The sequence below is a fragment of the Lepidochelys kempii genome, chromosome 1, assembly GCF_965140285.1.
Source record: "Lepidochelys kempii isolate rLepKem1 chromosome 1, rLepKem1.hap1, whole genome shotgun sequence".
NCBI lineage: Eukaryota > Metazoa > Chordata > Testudines > Cheloniidae > Lepidochelys > Lepidochelys kempii.
Genome location: NC_136380.1, coordinates 196,044,234 through 196,060,429, shown reverse-complemented (window position 1 = coordinate 196,060,429; position 16,196 = coordinate 196,044,234).

The window sequence follows — 16,196 nt, the reverse complement described above, 5'->3', positions numbered from 1 at the left end:
AAATCTTTAGACCCACATAAAATAACCCCCAGCAGGTTAAATTATTTCGTCTGGCAACTGGCAAATCCATAATAAAACCACCAGGCTGGTCAAATACTGGACAGGTGATAATCCTACAGAGTGCACTATTCCTTTAAGGGACAGGCTGGAGCCTACAACCAAAACAGTTTGGGTGTAATCAAGGAGGTTCTCACCCTGCCTTGGGGCTGGACTATTTAAACAGGAAAAGAAATCCAGGTAGGGAGAGAGAGAGGATTAGAAGCCAGGCAGGATGGAATCTCTCTCAGATTCCAGGGGATTAGCCTGACTGGGCCAAGAGACTTTTGTTTTGTTGATTAAAATTTTGGGAGCTCTGAATGGGTCTGTAAGGTACGGTCATTACAAACTCTTATGCGCCTTCCCTGAGACCTTGATAAACAGCACATTATTTGTTTCATTAATTTATTTTGGCTTCCTCTTTCTTGGATTCTTTACAGAGTTTGGGGAGCAAAATAACCATGTTCAGCTGTCTACATTACTGCAGCAGATCTAGCCCAACTTTGTCATGGGCACGTGGGATAGATTTTTGTAAGCCACAACCCTGTCTTCTTTTTGGACCTTGTTTACTGTAAAGTCAATGACCTTTAAAAAGATTAGACTGTAAGAGTCATCTCCCATGCTTAGCTGTATTGTGTCAATGTTGCAGGAGGATGGGTGCCAATAGAACAGAGAGCGATAAGCGCTGTCTCAAAGGTGTGCTAATCTTGGGTCGTATTCTCTGGTTGCAAGATGAGTTACTCCCACTGAAGTCAATGGAAGTTACTCATATACTGTGCTGGGAGAGCCGAGCCCTTTGAGTTTGGATGCTTGGCTCTATTGTGCAAAGCCTATGTCATCGGAAAATGGATGTGGAATATAACACTGAGGGAAATTTTCTGAACATACTATGCAAATATAGGAATGTGGAAGAATGAGTCCCTACTTTTGGCATTGGTGTTTACTGGTCTAAAGTGCAATGGTATATGGATCCTAGAAGCGTATTTAAAACCATATGAAATTGCGTGTTTTGTTGAAAGTTAAAATGGCAGGTACAGATCCGAACTAGACTGTTGTGGGGTGTGTGGGGAGGCTGTTCGCTGAGCCCATCTTAAAGAACAATAGCACCATTCTGGGAAAGATGAGAGGGAGGAACAAATGAGAATTTGGGATGACAAATGGGCCATTCGGAGTGACTGCAGGACCTTTCGTCTTCCATTGGGCGAGCTGCTCATCTGTCAGAGAAGCCCAGTCCAAAGTCTTGTCTCAGGGCAAATCCAGACATGGAAGAATCTGTGCAGAAAAGAGAGCCTTGCTCAGTGGAGTTAACTGTGACTGAAGAACCAAAAGTTAACTGTGACAGGTTCAGTCTGAGTGCACTAAAGCTCTGTTCAGCTTCTCCAGGAAGTGTTTTTGTCCCTTCCATTCAGAGCGGAACAACCTGTCGAAGTGTAATGGGGAAGCTTCACTCTTCTGCATAATATCAAAGATGCCTTAAATAGCTGCTCTAAACTGCACAGAAGGTAATGGATAAAGGGAGACTCAAAGAGAGCGAGAAGTTAGCTTTGAGTACCTCACCTCTACCCAGATTCCTAAGATCCACTACCTCCCTTCATGTTATTGTTGGGATTCTTGATCCAAATATCCATTACTTCACCTCCACCCTTTCTTCAAAGAACCACTACAACAGCACTTTTGGGCATTTTTGTCTGAATAAGAGGTCTGGGAAAGCAATACTGAAATAGCAAGAAACTGCAGTAACTGAAGGGAACATACCTACTAAACAAAGCCCACTAACCAAACATTAGGCCAGATTCCAGCATCATTTATATTAGTTTTTGGACTATTGTAATTCCTTTGACTTCAGTAGATTTTTCTCAAATTTGCACTGGTGCAAGAGAGATCAGAATTGGGGTCACATTCATTGATGAATCAACTGGGGTTTTTAGGCCTTTGAGGCTATGTGCTAACAGTCAGTGAACTCTGGCTTGCATCCATACCTACATTTTTCTCACCTTTTCTCCAGAGATGCTGGTAACAGAACTAAACACTATCACCGAGGGACCAAAGCATGCCCTTAGAAGTACCATTGATATACCAGAATTGTGGTAATCCCACTGTGCAGAGATTCCCAACTACCCTTGTTCTACAGGACACTAGTATACTGCAGGAGGATGGTACAGGGCCAGTGTATCTGCAGCAATACAAAAGTCTTGACCTGAACTCCATCTCTAGGCGAGGATTGCAGCTACTATAAAAGCTATGAGTTGCCACAAATTATGTTCCTCACCCTGAAAGAAGGAATCCATCCCTGTGATCCAGGCTCAGTGCGTGTTAATGGCCTTATTCAAAGCCCAGTGAAGTCAGTAGAAAAAATCCCATGGAATTCAAAGGGCTTTGGGTCAGGAATTTGTTTTACACTTGGGTGAAGTACTGGACCTCTATATAGTACCAGTGTGACTTTAAAGAAGACCCACCCATTCTTAAAAGATAAAAACAACCAAACCAATATTTTTAACTTGATATATTTTATGATTAAAATTATTGTGGGCGAGGGAGGATGGGGCAAGGGTTGCTGAGAGGTACAAAGCTCTGAAGACAATTTGCAGAGAAAGAGACTACTTTTTCCACCTATAGTTCAGAACAGATTAGATAGCTCTAACGGGGTATTTGCAAGCCTTCAGACTTTTTGAGTGAGGGAATGTAAGGATTAGTCTCTGAGTGAGTGGAAACTGTATAAACATTTAATTACAGTAAAAATATACACAATAAACTAGTTATTTTATTTTATTTTATTTTATTTTTTGTTGAGCCAAATATACGAGGGAGCCCTAAAGGGAAAATATATTTTAGTACTTTACAACTGCAATTTATGTTTGTCTACTATCTTTCATATAAGAAGTAGCATATCGTAAAACACTTTACAGTCTATCAATACAATAAACCAAGAATATTGCTCAATTTACTTTATTAGAAGTTGCTGAGAGATACACAAATAAAACAAGCTCAGTTTGCTGGTATTTTTGTTGAGCAAGGAAACATTGGGAGAAATAAGTAGAGTTTAATTTTCTAAGGGAGGATGTGGGGTCGAGAGTCAGAAAGAAGAAAGGACTAAACTGGAGATGGGACTTTCATCTCAGAACCCAAGATGTAGCACAGTGGGTGAATTCCAAAGTGCACAGAAGAATCTCGGGGAAGCACACACATCCAAATAAAGCCATGTTGTATGTATAATGTATAATGTTGTTTGTTCTACTGTAAGATACTATACAACGTGAGCATAGGTGGCAAAAACTGAAAATGGATTGTTTTTCTTCTCAACATTTGCTGGGGCTGGGTTCATTAAATGTTTTTTGTGAGATTGCAGCAATTTTGAGGCAAAAAAATTTCACTCAAAACCAGAGGTGTGCAAAGCTTCAACCTGGAGTATCCATGTAAAAATGACTGCTGCAAACAGAAGTAAACAGAAGCTAACCTAGTGGAATACAGAGGAATCTGCCTGTCTCTGTACGTATTTATAGAATACCAGTCACTGCAGCACTGAAGACAACCAGTAAGATATCTGAGGGTTTGTCTACACTGCCTCAGGATTACACTTATGCGAACTAGGTGTAATGGGTTCAGTCACAGAGACTCCCCTCAAGACCGTCGTTCAATGAGCTGGGATACCACTGAGAACAACCCTCCTGCCAGAACAGGCGCTCCTCCACTTGCTGAATTAGACACTCCAGTCAGCTCCAGCACAGACCCAGAGGTTGGGCCACGCCTCTCTGCAGTTCACTGAAACTGAGATTCACTCAGCCCAGGGGCTTCTCAGTTAACAGGGACTTTCCCAGAGCCCAGTGTTCAGCCTTTCTGGGAGCCTGAACCCAAAATAAATCCATTTTACCCTGTATAAAGCTTAAACAGGGTAAATTCATAAATTGTCCACCTTCTATAACACTGATAGAGAGATATGCACAGGTGATTGCTCCCCCAGGTATTAATTACTTACTCTGGGTTTATTAATAAACAAAAGTGATTTTATTAAGTATAAAAAGTAGGATTTAAGTGGTTTCAAGTAATAACAGACAGAACAAAGTAAGTCACCAAGCAAATTAAAGCAAAAACACGCAAGTCTAAGCCTAATACATTAAGAAACTGTTTACAGGTAATATCTCACCCTCAGAGATGTTCCAGTAAGCTTCTTTCACAGACTAGACTCCTTCCTAGTCTAGGCCCAATCCTTTCTCCTGGTACAGTCCTTGTTAGTTCCAGTGGACATCTTAGGTGGTAAGTAGGGGTTTTCTCATGACTGGCAGCCCCTTTTGTCCTGCTCCTTCCCCTTTTATAGCTTTGGCACAAGGCGGGAATCTTTTGTCTGTGTTTTTCCCCACCCCCGCCTCATCAATGGAAAAGTACAAGGATTAAGATGGATTCCAGTATCATGTGACGTGGTCACATGTCCTGTGAGACCCCAGCCTCCATTCTTCCTGTGCTGGCCCTTACACAGGAAGGTTTGCAAGTAAACAGAGCCATTTACAGTTTATTGAGTCCAAAGCACTCTTAATGGCTTCTACTTAATATGTTTACATCAGTAATACAAGTTTATATCTTGTTCTCCTAACTCCAGACATAGCAATAATACATACAAACAAATAGGATGAACACACTCAGTAGATTATAAACTTTGTAATATACCTTACAAGAGACCTTTTGCATGAAGCATATTCCAGTTACATCATTCACATTCATAAGCATATTTTCATAAAGCATATGGAGTGCAATGTCATACTAGGACCCTTTGAGTTCATGCCTGCAGTGTCCACATGTGGGAATTACAGCACAGTACTCCAATGCACACTGCTATTCACATCCCCGTAGTCTGAATTGTGGGGCAGTGTAGACGTATCCTAAGAGAGTAAACTGGTGTAGCCCAACCAAGGGCATATCTAGATGTGATGTTTTTATCATGTTTTGAGCCCTGTTGAATAAAATGATTGTAAATTCTAGTTTAAACAGGAACCAAACTTTGTTGCTACACAGGTTGAATTCTAGGTGATGGTCAAAAACACAGCTAGTATATGCACGGTTATTAATTCTGCCATGTAGTGACACCATGAGGAAAAAACAAATATGAAAAAAGCCTTAACAACTTTTTGAAAATCAGTTTTATTTAAACTAGGACCAAAACCACTAAAATATATTAATCATAGTTACGTGGTTATTGCATGGTATCAGGGCAGAGTTAAGGTTATTTCAGTGACCTAACTGTGCATTTCCATTCCTTAACATGTTTGGATTTCTTTTATGTTTAACGTGAGTTTATAATGCTTGATTTTACTTAATTACGTAATTCTTATAGGATTTTTAATTCAGCCTTAAGTTGTTGATATGTTCTCTCAAATTAACTTCATCTTAATGTATTTCTTGTAGGATTTCTTTATTAATTAGGTCTGTGTTGGTTTTTTAAACTTTTTTATCATAAACTTTCAGATCAGCTCTGGGCAGTCTTCACATTGTGTCAGATCAGTATAAATTATGCACTTTTTCATGTGACTATGTGTCTCCAAAATTGTTTGGCATGCATATATTGTAAATGCAGTGGTCACCATTAAAAACTGTTACAATAACTCTACAATACCATAGTTCCCCCTACATGCAAAATAAGAAATAGCTGTAGTAACTATATGGTATTTGTTGACAAGATTAAAGGGCAACTACTGCATACATCTCCCTTTCTCAGTTTTTATGAAGTGATGGAGGACTAAGGTGAATAGACTAGTTGACTCACTAGAAACTCCTTTCCATATAGGTAATTCTAGTCAGATAATGTGCGTGTATTTATGCAAAAATTGCTGTAAAATTTCAACAACCAGATTCTACTTGACTAAGGGAGGTTCCAATGATGCAACGATATATATGCAAAGGAAAGAGAGATGAAGATATAGCAAAAATGTGGACTGCAAGGCCATAGATCATCCAACTGTGTGATGATAAATACCTAAATTTAATTATGAAGATGAGTTAATTCTGTAGATCAGGAATCTCAGGATTCTAGGGCCATGTTGGGATTGAGTTTTTTGTTTTAATTTCTTAAAACACTTCCATTAGATTTAGTGGTGATCAACTCAGTAAGAATAGCTTTGTGCTATAACTTCCTGAAAATATGATATCACTGTAACATTGCAAGAGCTGGAAGACTGGGCTGAGTTCTATTTGGGGTTGTTAGCCAATTAATTGAATTATTTGTGAGGAATTATCATCTCTGGAGCTGTTACTTATAGAAGCAAAACTGTTGCTTTAATTCTTCCTTAGCCATTCCCTTCTTAAAAGGCTCCCCTGCATGAGTGTAACTCCACTGACTTCAGAAGAGGTACTCCTGAATTACACCAGCATACATGAGTTCATGCCCAGTGTATCTAAGTGTGTGAGCAAAACTGAACTTTTGCTGGTAACTGCAAAATCGGAGTAGTGCCTAATTTCTGTCCTGCTGATTTCTGACTTCTCGGAGCTGAACCTCTTAAAACAAACTTGCATTTGTCAATGCATGATGGAAAATTGCATTCATCCATGCATGATGGAAATTTGAATGTTGTGGCATTCTTCTCTGGAATAAAAGTTCAAAAACAGTATTCCAGTGCACTGATTAGAGACCTAGTAGCTTTGTCAGAGGGACAACATATGTTCTATTTGGTATCCAAAATGATGTTCTGGTTAAGTCAGGAGTTCGGGGTTCAATTCCCAATGCACCAAACAAGAATGCACCCACTTTCCACTCACTTTGCATAGGTGTAAAATCTGGGAGGTTTCTTGGTTCAAACAAAGGCTCACATAATGTAAGTTAGAAAGGTCAGTATATTGGTTTTAGTGTTTGTGGATTTGTCAGGAAAGGACAAGTTTGGGTACCAGAATTTGACTTCACCCATGGAGTAGCCTACTCTAGGACCGTCCAGAATGAAAGGAAAATGGTGGTGCAACAAATCAAGCAGTGGACCAAGAATTAAATGAATAATAAAAAAGACATTCCAAGAAAACAGTTATAAAAGAAGGCCAACATCAATCGAACATAAAAGACTGATTAAAGAAAAAAGAGTTTAATATACCATAAAAGAAGAACAATTCTGCCATTAGAGAAAATACCATCAAAGAAGGAAATGAGAGATTAGCACAGAGACAGAAAGACACCCTAGCTGCAAGGTGGGGAAAATCTACAACAAAAGGTAAAGGCTGAAGTATGCTTGGGTTTCATTCAGATATGTCTCTGTGTGTGGCACTTGGGAATAACAACATTTTGCTTTGAAATTTGCATAAAAATAAAATCTTAATCACAATAGAAGGAGAATGAAAGGCACACAAGAAGGAAAAGGAACACAGAACAGACAAAGAAAAAGGGCAACATCAATGGCAAATGAAGGAGGAGGAAAGATACCAGAAACAGAGAGAGTGGATCAAGACATAACACAACAAAAAGAATGCTAATAAGCAAACTGCAGAAGTGTAACATACTTTCTGGAAAAACACCAGACAAAGGAAAGGACACAATGCAAAACAAAGGGGAAAGGAGGATGGGGAGAAAAAGAATACATCACCATAAACTTAAGAGTGATGAAAACAACATATTTAAAAATTGTGTGAGAGGGTTTTCTGAAGAAAATTTAAGCAATCTCTACTGTACATCTGACAGATGTATCTGTTTCGATTTGAATATCCTTTTCAGATGTGATTTAAATGGTATGGTAATAATAATACAATGTATTTAAATCAATAAAAATGCTCATCTGATGTATTGTCCATGCATTTAGAATCCTCAACTATTTAACAGACCTTCCAAGGAAGAAAATAATTTAGAAGACCTTCCAACCTCAGAAACAAACCACTCCCACGCACCTGCTGCTCATTCCTCCCACCCTGGCTCCACAAGAGAGACTGGGAAAACATTCTACCAGTCTACCATTCTACCTTCTGCCAGGTAGAGCTGGCAGCAACCAGGGCTGGGTTCAATATTTAGCATGTCTCTTTCAACAGTACAACATAGAACCAGCTTGAGCCCCCACCCAGTAACCTAGGAAAATTACACACCACCCCTGGGCAATGCTTCCCCATTCACAAGCGTACAGTCTGCGTGTAGAAAAGAAACTTTTAATGAAAGGAGGGAAGTCACCCAACATTAATTAGAGAAAATGCCATAAGCAGGATTCATAATCATAAAATTGTGAGCAGGACTGTGAGTGGGGCAGTGCCTTCTGCCTCATGTTCTTGGGTTCTACAACCAAAAGTTCCTTTTCTGTGCCCCTCTCTGCTTCCTCACCATACCCCACTCATAGTGGTTGTCCTTGGTCAGTGAGGATGTAGGGTTCAGAGGTGCATCTGTGTGAGTTCACCTCCCACCCGGGGAAGAGGGCACCTTGCTTTCTCCACCATTTGAGCACTTGTTCTGAGTCTCTGGCATGACATCACTCCAATTGTGGCTCCGGCAGAGCTTTTCTCACTTAAATGCCTTTTTGTCTCTTTTAAAGAGCCTGAGAGAGGAGAGTTACTTCATATTTTACTTCTTCAAGTTATGTGAGTTTCAAAATCACGTTTTTAAGAGCACTACAAGTTTTCATGAGTGATATCCTAGCTTTGCGAGCGGTCACTAAGAGAATTCAAAAGCAAAACAAATTGCGAACACATCTGCTTTTCTCTAGAAGGCTGCATCAAAAGAAAGTGCACTAGCTTAAGCCAGGATATGGCTAGTATGGCAAAAATGTGCTGAGTCAACCTTTTCTCCTCAGGCTCCTGCTTTAAATAGCTGCTCTCCTTCCCTTTCAATGCAGACCAGCCTCAGACATTAAGTTCTTTATACAGTCCCACCAACCCTGACCCAAAGGCCAAGGGGAAAAGACAGTTCAGTCTTCATGCCATTCAATCTTTAGCCTCGTGCTCAGACTTCTAATGCTGACATGGGTATCTGTGCCCTCCAAACAGGACTGAAAGCAATGATTCACTTCTCATAATCCACCAAACAGCATCAACTTTTTTTCATATTTAAACGGGTCACTTGGAAATGATCCCATGACCAATTCCCTATGCCATCCAAGTCCTATGCCCATTTTAAACCTATACATCTGCTTCAGGCTGAAATTCTTTGGTGAATAATAGGCAAGGTTTTCTCTTATTACAGCAGCACCAGTTAAAGGCGAATGTGGGTACAAAGAAAGCCAGGTTAATACTGTAGGATGGTTAAAGTGGTAGACATTTTTAAAAGAACGGTAAACTGGAATCTAGGGGAGGCTGTGTTTGCTGCAGTTCTGTTTGCAAAATTCCTCTAATGAAGATGCCAGTATACCACCATCCAAGCACAGCCTACTTTGGCATTACATTTCTCCTTTCAGAGCAGCATTTGCCCTTTAGGGAGGGCGTCGATTCTGAGATAGATAATAATAATGAGGGTATTTCTATCTGATTCAAGCACAAAGAGAGGTCTGTATGTTTTTATGCCAAATGTGTGATGGGTCAATGACAAGAGATGTAAGTTAAGTGGGAGCTGTGTAGAGACCACCCCAGTTCCAGCCTCACTAAGGATCTTTTAAGAGCTATCAGATCAAGGCAGGTTTCAGCTGTTCTCACTTCAGAGGAGAGAGCGATGTGGAAACCACTGAGCCACTAAGTCCCCATGGGTTTAAGGGTTTCCAGTGATTGGCTCCAACTTCTTCAGGCTAGTTTTAACAATGATGTTAAAGTGGGCTCAAGTGACCTGAAGAGGCATCTGGTGTAAAGTAAGGGGAAAGATATAATTACAGAGAGCAGAGAATCTTTGTTCTAATGCCTTTAACACTATCACTTTCTCTGCAGCTGCTTTACACATAATAACAGCTTGGTATTCACTACCAATATATTTTTGAAGGCAATATCCTCCTGTCACCACATACGTGGGGTTTGTTCCATTCATTTAAAGTAATAATTTCTCAGTCAGTCTTAGGAGCTCCATCCTATGTCATTCCATATAATAGTCTCTAATATATTTTCCCCCTTTTATTAGTGAGATCACCTCAGTCAGTAACTGCCCATGGAACAGAATTACAAATGTTGCAAGCAGAAGGAAATAGGTTCTGTTCTCTCAGTCAGTATGATGTGGTTTGGGATTCTGCACAATTGATCATGCTGACCTGCAGAGACTAGACAAAATACTTAGTGATAACCCTGAGTATTTTAGGGGACTGTGGGAGATATAAAGAAGAGAGTGGGTAATTTTGTTTCCTTCGAAGATGAGAAGACCTACAGTCAGGGGCGCTGGAACAATTTGTATAGAGTGGGGTGCTGAGAGCCATTGAGCCAAACTGTAAACTCTGTATATGATGGAAACCACTTCAAGCCAGGGGGTGCAGCAGCACCTCCAGCATCCCATCTCACCTATGCCTACAGTTACTCATCCTTATGGATTAGGAATTATATATTACAACAAGGAACCAGGTTACTCAGAGCACTGGCGATGGTCTATGGAGCGTTTTGTTTCTAGATCACTGGGTCGAATTTGTCTCAGTTTCATAGGCACTAGAAATTGATCCTGTTGGCATATTGGCCTGTTTGAAGATAGTTTGTGGTTGAAGACCAGGTCTACACTACAAACATTTGCTGGGATAGTCCTGTCCAATACGGGGGTGATTCTCTATGTCATTTCTTTACTGGCAAAAGACCTAGTGTACAGACAGTTATACTGGGTTTTTTTGTATAGCTTATTTCATTTGGGGAACCAGTGTGCTAGTATAAGCTGCATCTAAAAATAGGAGGGTTTGCTGGTATGGCAATCTGGCCATTTCCTAAACTAGGTCTGAGTCCAGTTTCCAGAGGGATTTGTTTACACTCGAAAAATCAGTCTCACAACTGGCACTGACTGACTCCCTGGTTGACAGTGGCTAAAATCCTGGCACCCTTTTAAGTCAGTGGCAGTCTGCCATTGTCTTCACCTCAGGCTGAGATTTCACCCAACGTTTGCAGAAAGATCAAGGGCTCAAATCATGAAGACTGAACTAACTTCTTACAGCTCTTGGTTTTCCCTTCAGATCAGGGATTAGGTACGCTGGTGACACAACATATCTGTGTGTGGCACTATTTATGTTGTGTCTCTGTGTGGTTAAACAAAGGTCTTGAGAGCTGTCAGTGGTCCATTTGTCAGGATAACTAAATTTGCTTTGAAGCAAGTCAGACACAAATTCTACATGCTGAGAGTAGAACTCAGAATGCAGTGTTAAGATATTTGCTTGAGTGAGAGTGAAGGGCAGAATTTCCAGTCACTGGTATGGTTGTCTTGTTATGTTTACATTTAATTTGAACCCCTAGCATGCCTAACGATTACTCCTAATCTATATCTGCTACTACCAAGCTCAAAGTTTCCTCACTTAGTAAGAAGTGTGACAGGGTCGGGCCAGATGGCTATAGGAGAGTAATAGAAGGCAGATATATTAGCCCTAAGCTAATCAGGTCCCTTTTCCCTGGGTAAGGTAACAGGGAAGGTTCCAGAACAATCAGGAACCTTCTGGAGACAATTAAGACAGGCTGATTAGAACATCTGCAGCCAATCAAGAAGCTGCTAGAATCAACTAAGGCAGGCTAATCAGGGCACCTGGGTTTTAAAAGGGAGCTCACTTCAGTTTGTGGGGTGTGTGTGAGGAGCTGGGAGCAAGAGGCACTAGGAGCTGAGAGTGAGAACGCCGACTGTTGGGAGGACTGAGGTGTACAAGCATTATCAGACACCAGGAGGAAGGTCCTATGGTGAGGATAAAGAAGGTGTTGGGAGGAGGCCATGGGGAAGTAGCTCAGGGAGTTGTAGCTGTCACACAGCTGTTCCAGGAGGCACTCTAGACAGCTGCATTCCACAGGGCCCTAGGCTAGAACCCGGAGTAGAGGGCGGGCCCGGGTTCCTCACAACTCCTGGTCACACACAGGAGGAGTCGATCTGGACTGTGAATTCAGAAAAATGGCCAAGCTGAGGGCTGCCGTCAAACTCCAAGACAAGCAAATCCGCCAATAAGCGCAAGACCCACCAAGGTAGAGCAGGAACTTTGTCACAGAAGATAAACAACGATGTTTGCTTTTTATCTTTTCTTTTTAATTTTTAATGTAATTGTTACTTTTAGTCACAATGTAACTGCAAAACTTCTCTTTACTTACAGCAAACTTATTGCTGGGAATGGACCCATTACAACAATTCCCCAGAAGCCTCCATGCCACTCTGTCTTCAGTTTCACAACTAGCTACTTGTCACACCATGCATCCACTACAGAAGTTTGAACAAGCAGGCTAATAAATATACAATCCCTTCACACTCCATCAATGAGAAAAAAATGATCCCCCAAAGAAGCAGAAGATTAATTCTATTTGAAATTCCACTAGCTAAGAATTTGATCTCAGTAGATAAGAAGACTGAACCACCAGAGCAGATGGATTGATACTTTAAACCCCACTGGGTTTATAATGGGTTTATAAACACTGGGATTATAATGTCACTGATTTCAAAAACAATAACAACCCTCCCTTCTAGTTTTGAATAACTTTCTGTCAACAGAAAGGTATAACAAGGTATAACATGCGGCTGTAGGGACTCCCTCACACCCAATGTGTTGCAGCTCATGTGTGAATCTGCAGTATTAAAATTAAAAATAAATTGAGAACAGACTCTTAATCTTAGCTTCTCCTCCCTGTCCCATAAGAAAATGTCTAAACCACCACAGTGCAGATGTCCAAAGGTGCATGTAGCTTGTGAATTCCAAACCTAAACAGTTCAATAACAGCAGGATTTATCCGCCTCTGGAAATAGATGATCAGTACATTTTGTCTACATTTTTCCCTTGAGATTATAGATTTTAAAAAAAAAATGGTCTGGCATCTGACAAGGTGTTCTGCATTCTTCCTGCTAACAGCTTCAGGCAAATGCGTCTGTCACATGGACTGAGACACATTTTTTGGTTTTAAGTGAAATATGATGCCAATATGGTGGCAAAGTGTCAAGTCCTCTGATACTCTTTCTTTCAAATCCTGTTAGTTTGGAACAGGTGCCTTGAGTTTCAGCAGGTGATTTGAATTAGAAATACGTAGGTCAGATGGTGCTTGCAATCATGTTGGCTTTATGGCAAAAGCCAATGATGAAATTGCCCAGACACAAGCAAAATAATTATAACAACACTCAAGAACCAGACCCCAAAGTGCTTTGCAGACCATGCATGTACTGTAGGTTCAGTATGTGTCCCTATATATATTAATTTATATAGTGCCAGCACCTTGAATGATCCTGAAGCACTTGGTAAACTATACACGCATAAGACAACCGGCTGGTGCCCAGCACATTGTATAAAAGAGAAGTCTGACCAGGCTACTGGGACAAATCCGCACACTTTAGAAAACAACAACAACAACCAAAAAAGAGTATGGGATCTTTATGTTCTAATGTTCAGCCAAGGTGATCGTGGCTGCAAATAAATTGTAAATGCAAATATTGGTAGTTGGGTGGCAAATCAGGCCGCCAGGTGTTTGACATCAAACAATTGTGTCTGCAAACAACTTAAATACATGCTGACAAAAACTGTGCTCACCACAAAGGAAGTGAGGCATTTGATAGTTGACTCTTAACATACACACACATCGTATAGGGATCTCAAGTTTAAAAAATATTATTTACACCTGTACATTCACACACCAGTAAACTGTATGAAAATTAGTTGTGCCTATATAACAAGGATGAAAGGCTGAATCTCATCTACGCTGGTATTTGACACCTGAATTCCAAAGAATCTAGGTATTTCTAAAGCTGATGATTAGAACATTGTCATCTGATTCCTATGTTTAGATAGAGATCTCTGTATTTCAGCATCTATGTAGATCTTTCTACCTATACAGATACACCTACACACACTCACTTGCTCTCAGACCCAGAGTTAAAAACTATTCCATAACTCTAAAAGTTTCCACACACAAAAAATCACCCCTGGGAAAATTCCGGATAGCAAAGATTTTTTTTTTTTCGGAAAATGATCAGCATTTGAAAATGGATGTTCTGATGTAGGCTTTACCATAGCAGGCAATTATGATAGGGTTAATTTCAGTCACTACTGAAATGTAGCCTCCCCAGCGCAAACAAGCAGACCTATCCCAATACCTGAGTAACAAAATCCTAACCCTAAAATCCCTAGATTTAAAATTCTGGCATTTTAAAATAAAGAGGGATTACTCACACCAAATGTTTGAAATGTGCAGCCTTAACCCAGAATTCTTCTGGTGGCGCCAGGGGTTCAGGCCCCTCTACAGCAGAGGAGATAGGGAAGCCAGCTGCTATAGGAGCAGTGATTAAAATAAATTGAACCAGGAGGGGGAGTTGCCACCACAGCAGCACCACCCACAGAGGTTGAATTGTCCCTTCACTTTCATGAGATGAGCTGTGTTTCTTCTCTCCTCTGCTCGCTTATTTTAACCCCGGGCTTGCATGAGTCCACTGAAAATATCCTTCACAATAGAACTTCTCTAGTTGCTGTCAGTAGATAGGGTGAATGAAGGTGTACCAGGCGCACTGAAAATGGGGTCAGACTGTTCCCATTTGAATCAGGTTGCCGAGACCTGAACACCCACAAATGGGGCCAGATTTTCCAAAGATTCCATCTTACATGTAGACATCTAAATAAGTAGCCAATTTTTTTTCTTCTAAGAGCACATTGGATGAACATTGGTTGCTGAGCTATTTTGAAAATCTGGCCACAAATGTGGCAGTGGTTGGTCCTGGGCACTCCTGAAAACCTGGCCACTTAGTGAGATGCCTAAAGGGGAACTGAGCTCTGAGGAAAATGTGGCTCGGATTGGGGGTTGTGATGAGGAGCCCTTTTGAAAATTCACCCAATGGCTTCTAGTGGGGGTTGGTGCACAGTGGTCTCCTGACACTGAAGGGAGTGCAGGAACTGGGAGGGTGCCCTGAAAAGCAGATGAGATCAACAGTGAAAATTTGGGCTTCCTGGGAAAGGTAAGTGGAGGGAAATAAGCAGCAGGTTGTGTTTTTGGATGCTGAATTTTGAATGGAATGCTGAGTTCAGTTCTGGGCACTACATTACCAGAAAGATAAGTAAATAGTGGGAATTTGGTGAAAAGCAACAAACATAATCGGTGAGCTGAAGGGCCTGGCTTAAAAGGAAAGATTAAAAAGGCTAAATATGTACAGCTTGGCTAAACAATGACTAAGGAGAGACATGAGAAGAGTCTACACTCTCTGAACATTTGTAAACCTGAAGGAATTAACAGAATTATTTAGTGTGATACACCCAAGTATGATGGAGATGAAGTTTTAAAAGGGGAAAAATTACCCAAATATTAGGTAAAAAGCTTTCTGAAGATGAGCTGTGAAATAGTCTCCCAGGGGAACTTGTAGATGTGCCATTGCTTAGGAGTTTTGAAAGCAGCTTAGATAAAACACTGGAAAGTGTTCTGTAGGCACCAATCCTGCACTGGCCCCCAGAGGAAGAAAATGGGTGATCTTATAAGTCTTATTATCCATAGCTTATGATATGATTGACCAAGTTGACATTTAACATAATAGGGTTTTTATAGCTAGGCTCTTGCTCCAAAGCTTGTTGATGTGAAACACAATAATATTTCTGCTTGGGATATCAGATTGCTAGATTTTATAACGAACCCTGGAACAATGTAGAGGCACCATGGTCAAGTCAGGAGATGTGGATTCTATTCCTGGCTCTGCCACCTACCTGCTGTGACCTTCGGCAAGTTACTTCACCTCTCTTTGTTTAAATTGTGAACTCAGACCCTTTGTCTTGTCTGTATAAATTTTAAGTTCTTTGCGACAGGGACTACCTTTCTGTGTGTACAGATATTGCCTTATACATTGAGGTTCCATTTGAGATTGAGGATTCTTAGGCACTACCTGTAGTAAAAATAGTAATAGGAGTGGACCATTTGACAACACACAGATGGCATAGGAAGGTTGCCAAGGGATACAATGCAGATCACTGCAAGTATCAGGATTGCAGGCCATTTTCAGAGGTTTGTCCATGCCTCTTTCCCTTTATTGGCTTCTTTATCCTTCCATCTAATGGCATTCATTAACTCCAGTGAACTCCCAGTGCAATGCTGTAGCCAAAAGGGCCAATGTGATCCTTCAATGCGTAAACAGGAATCTCAAGGAGGAGTAGAGAAGTTATTTTTCCTCTCTGTCTGGCTCTGATACA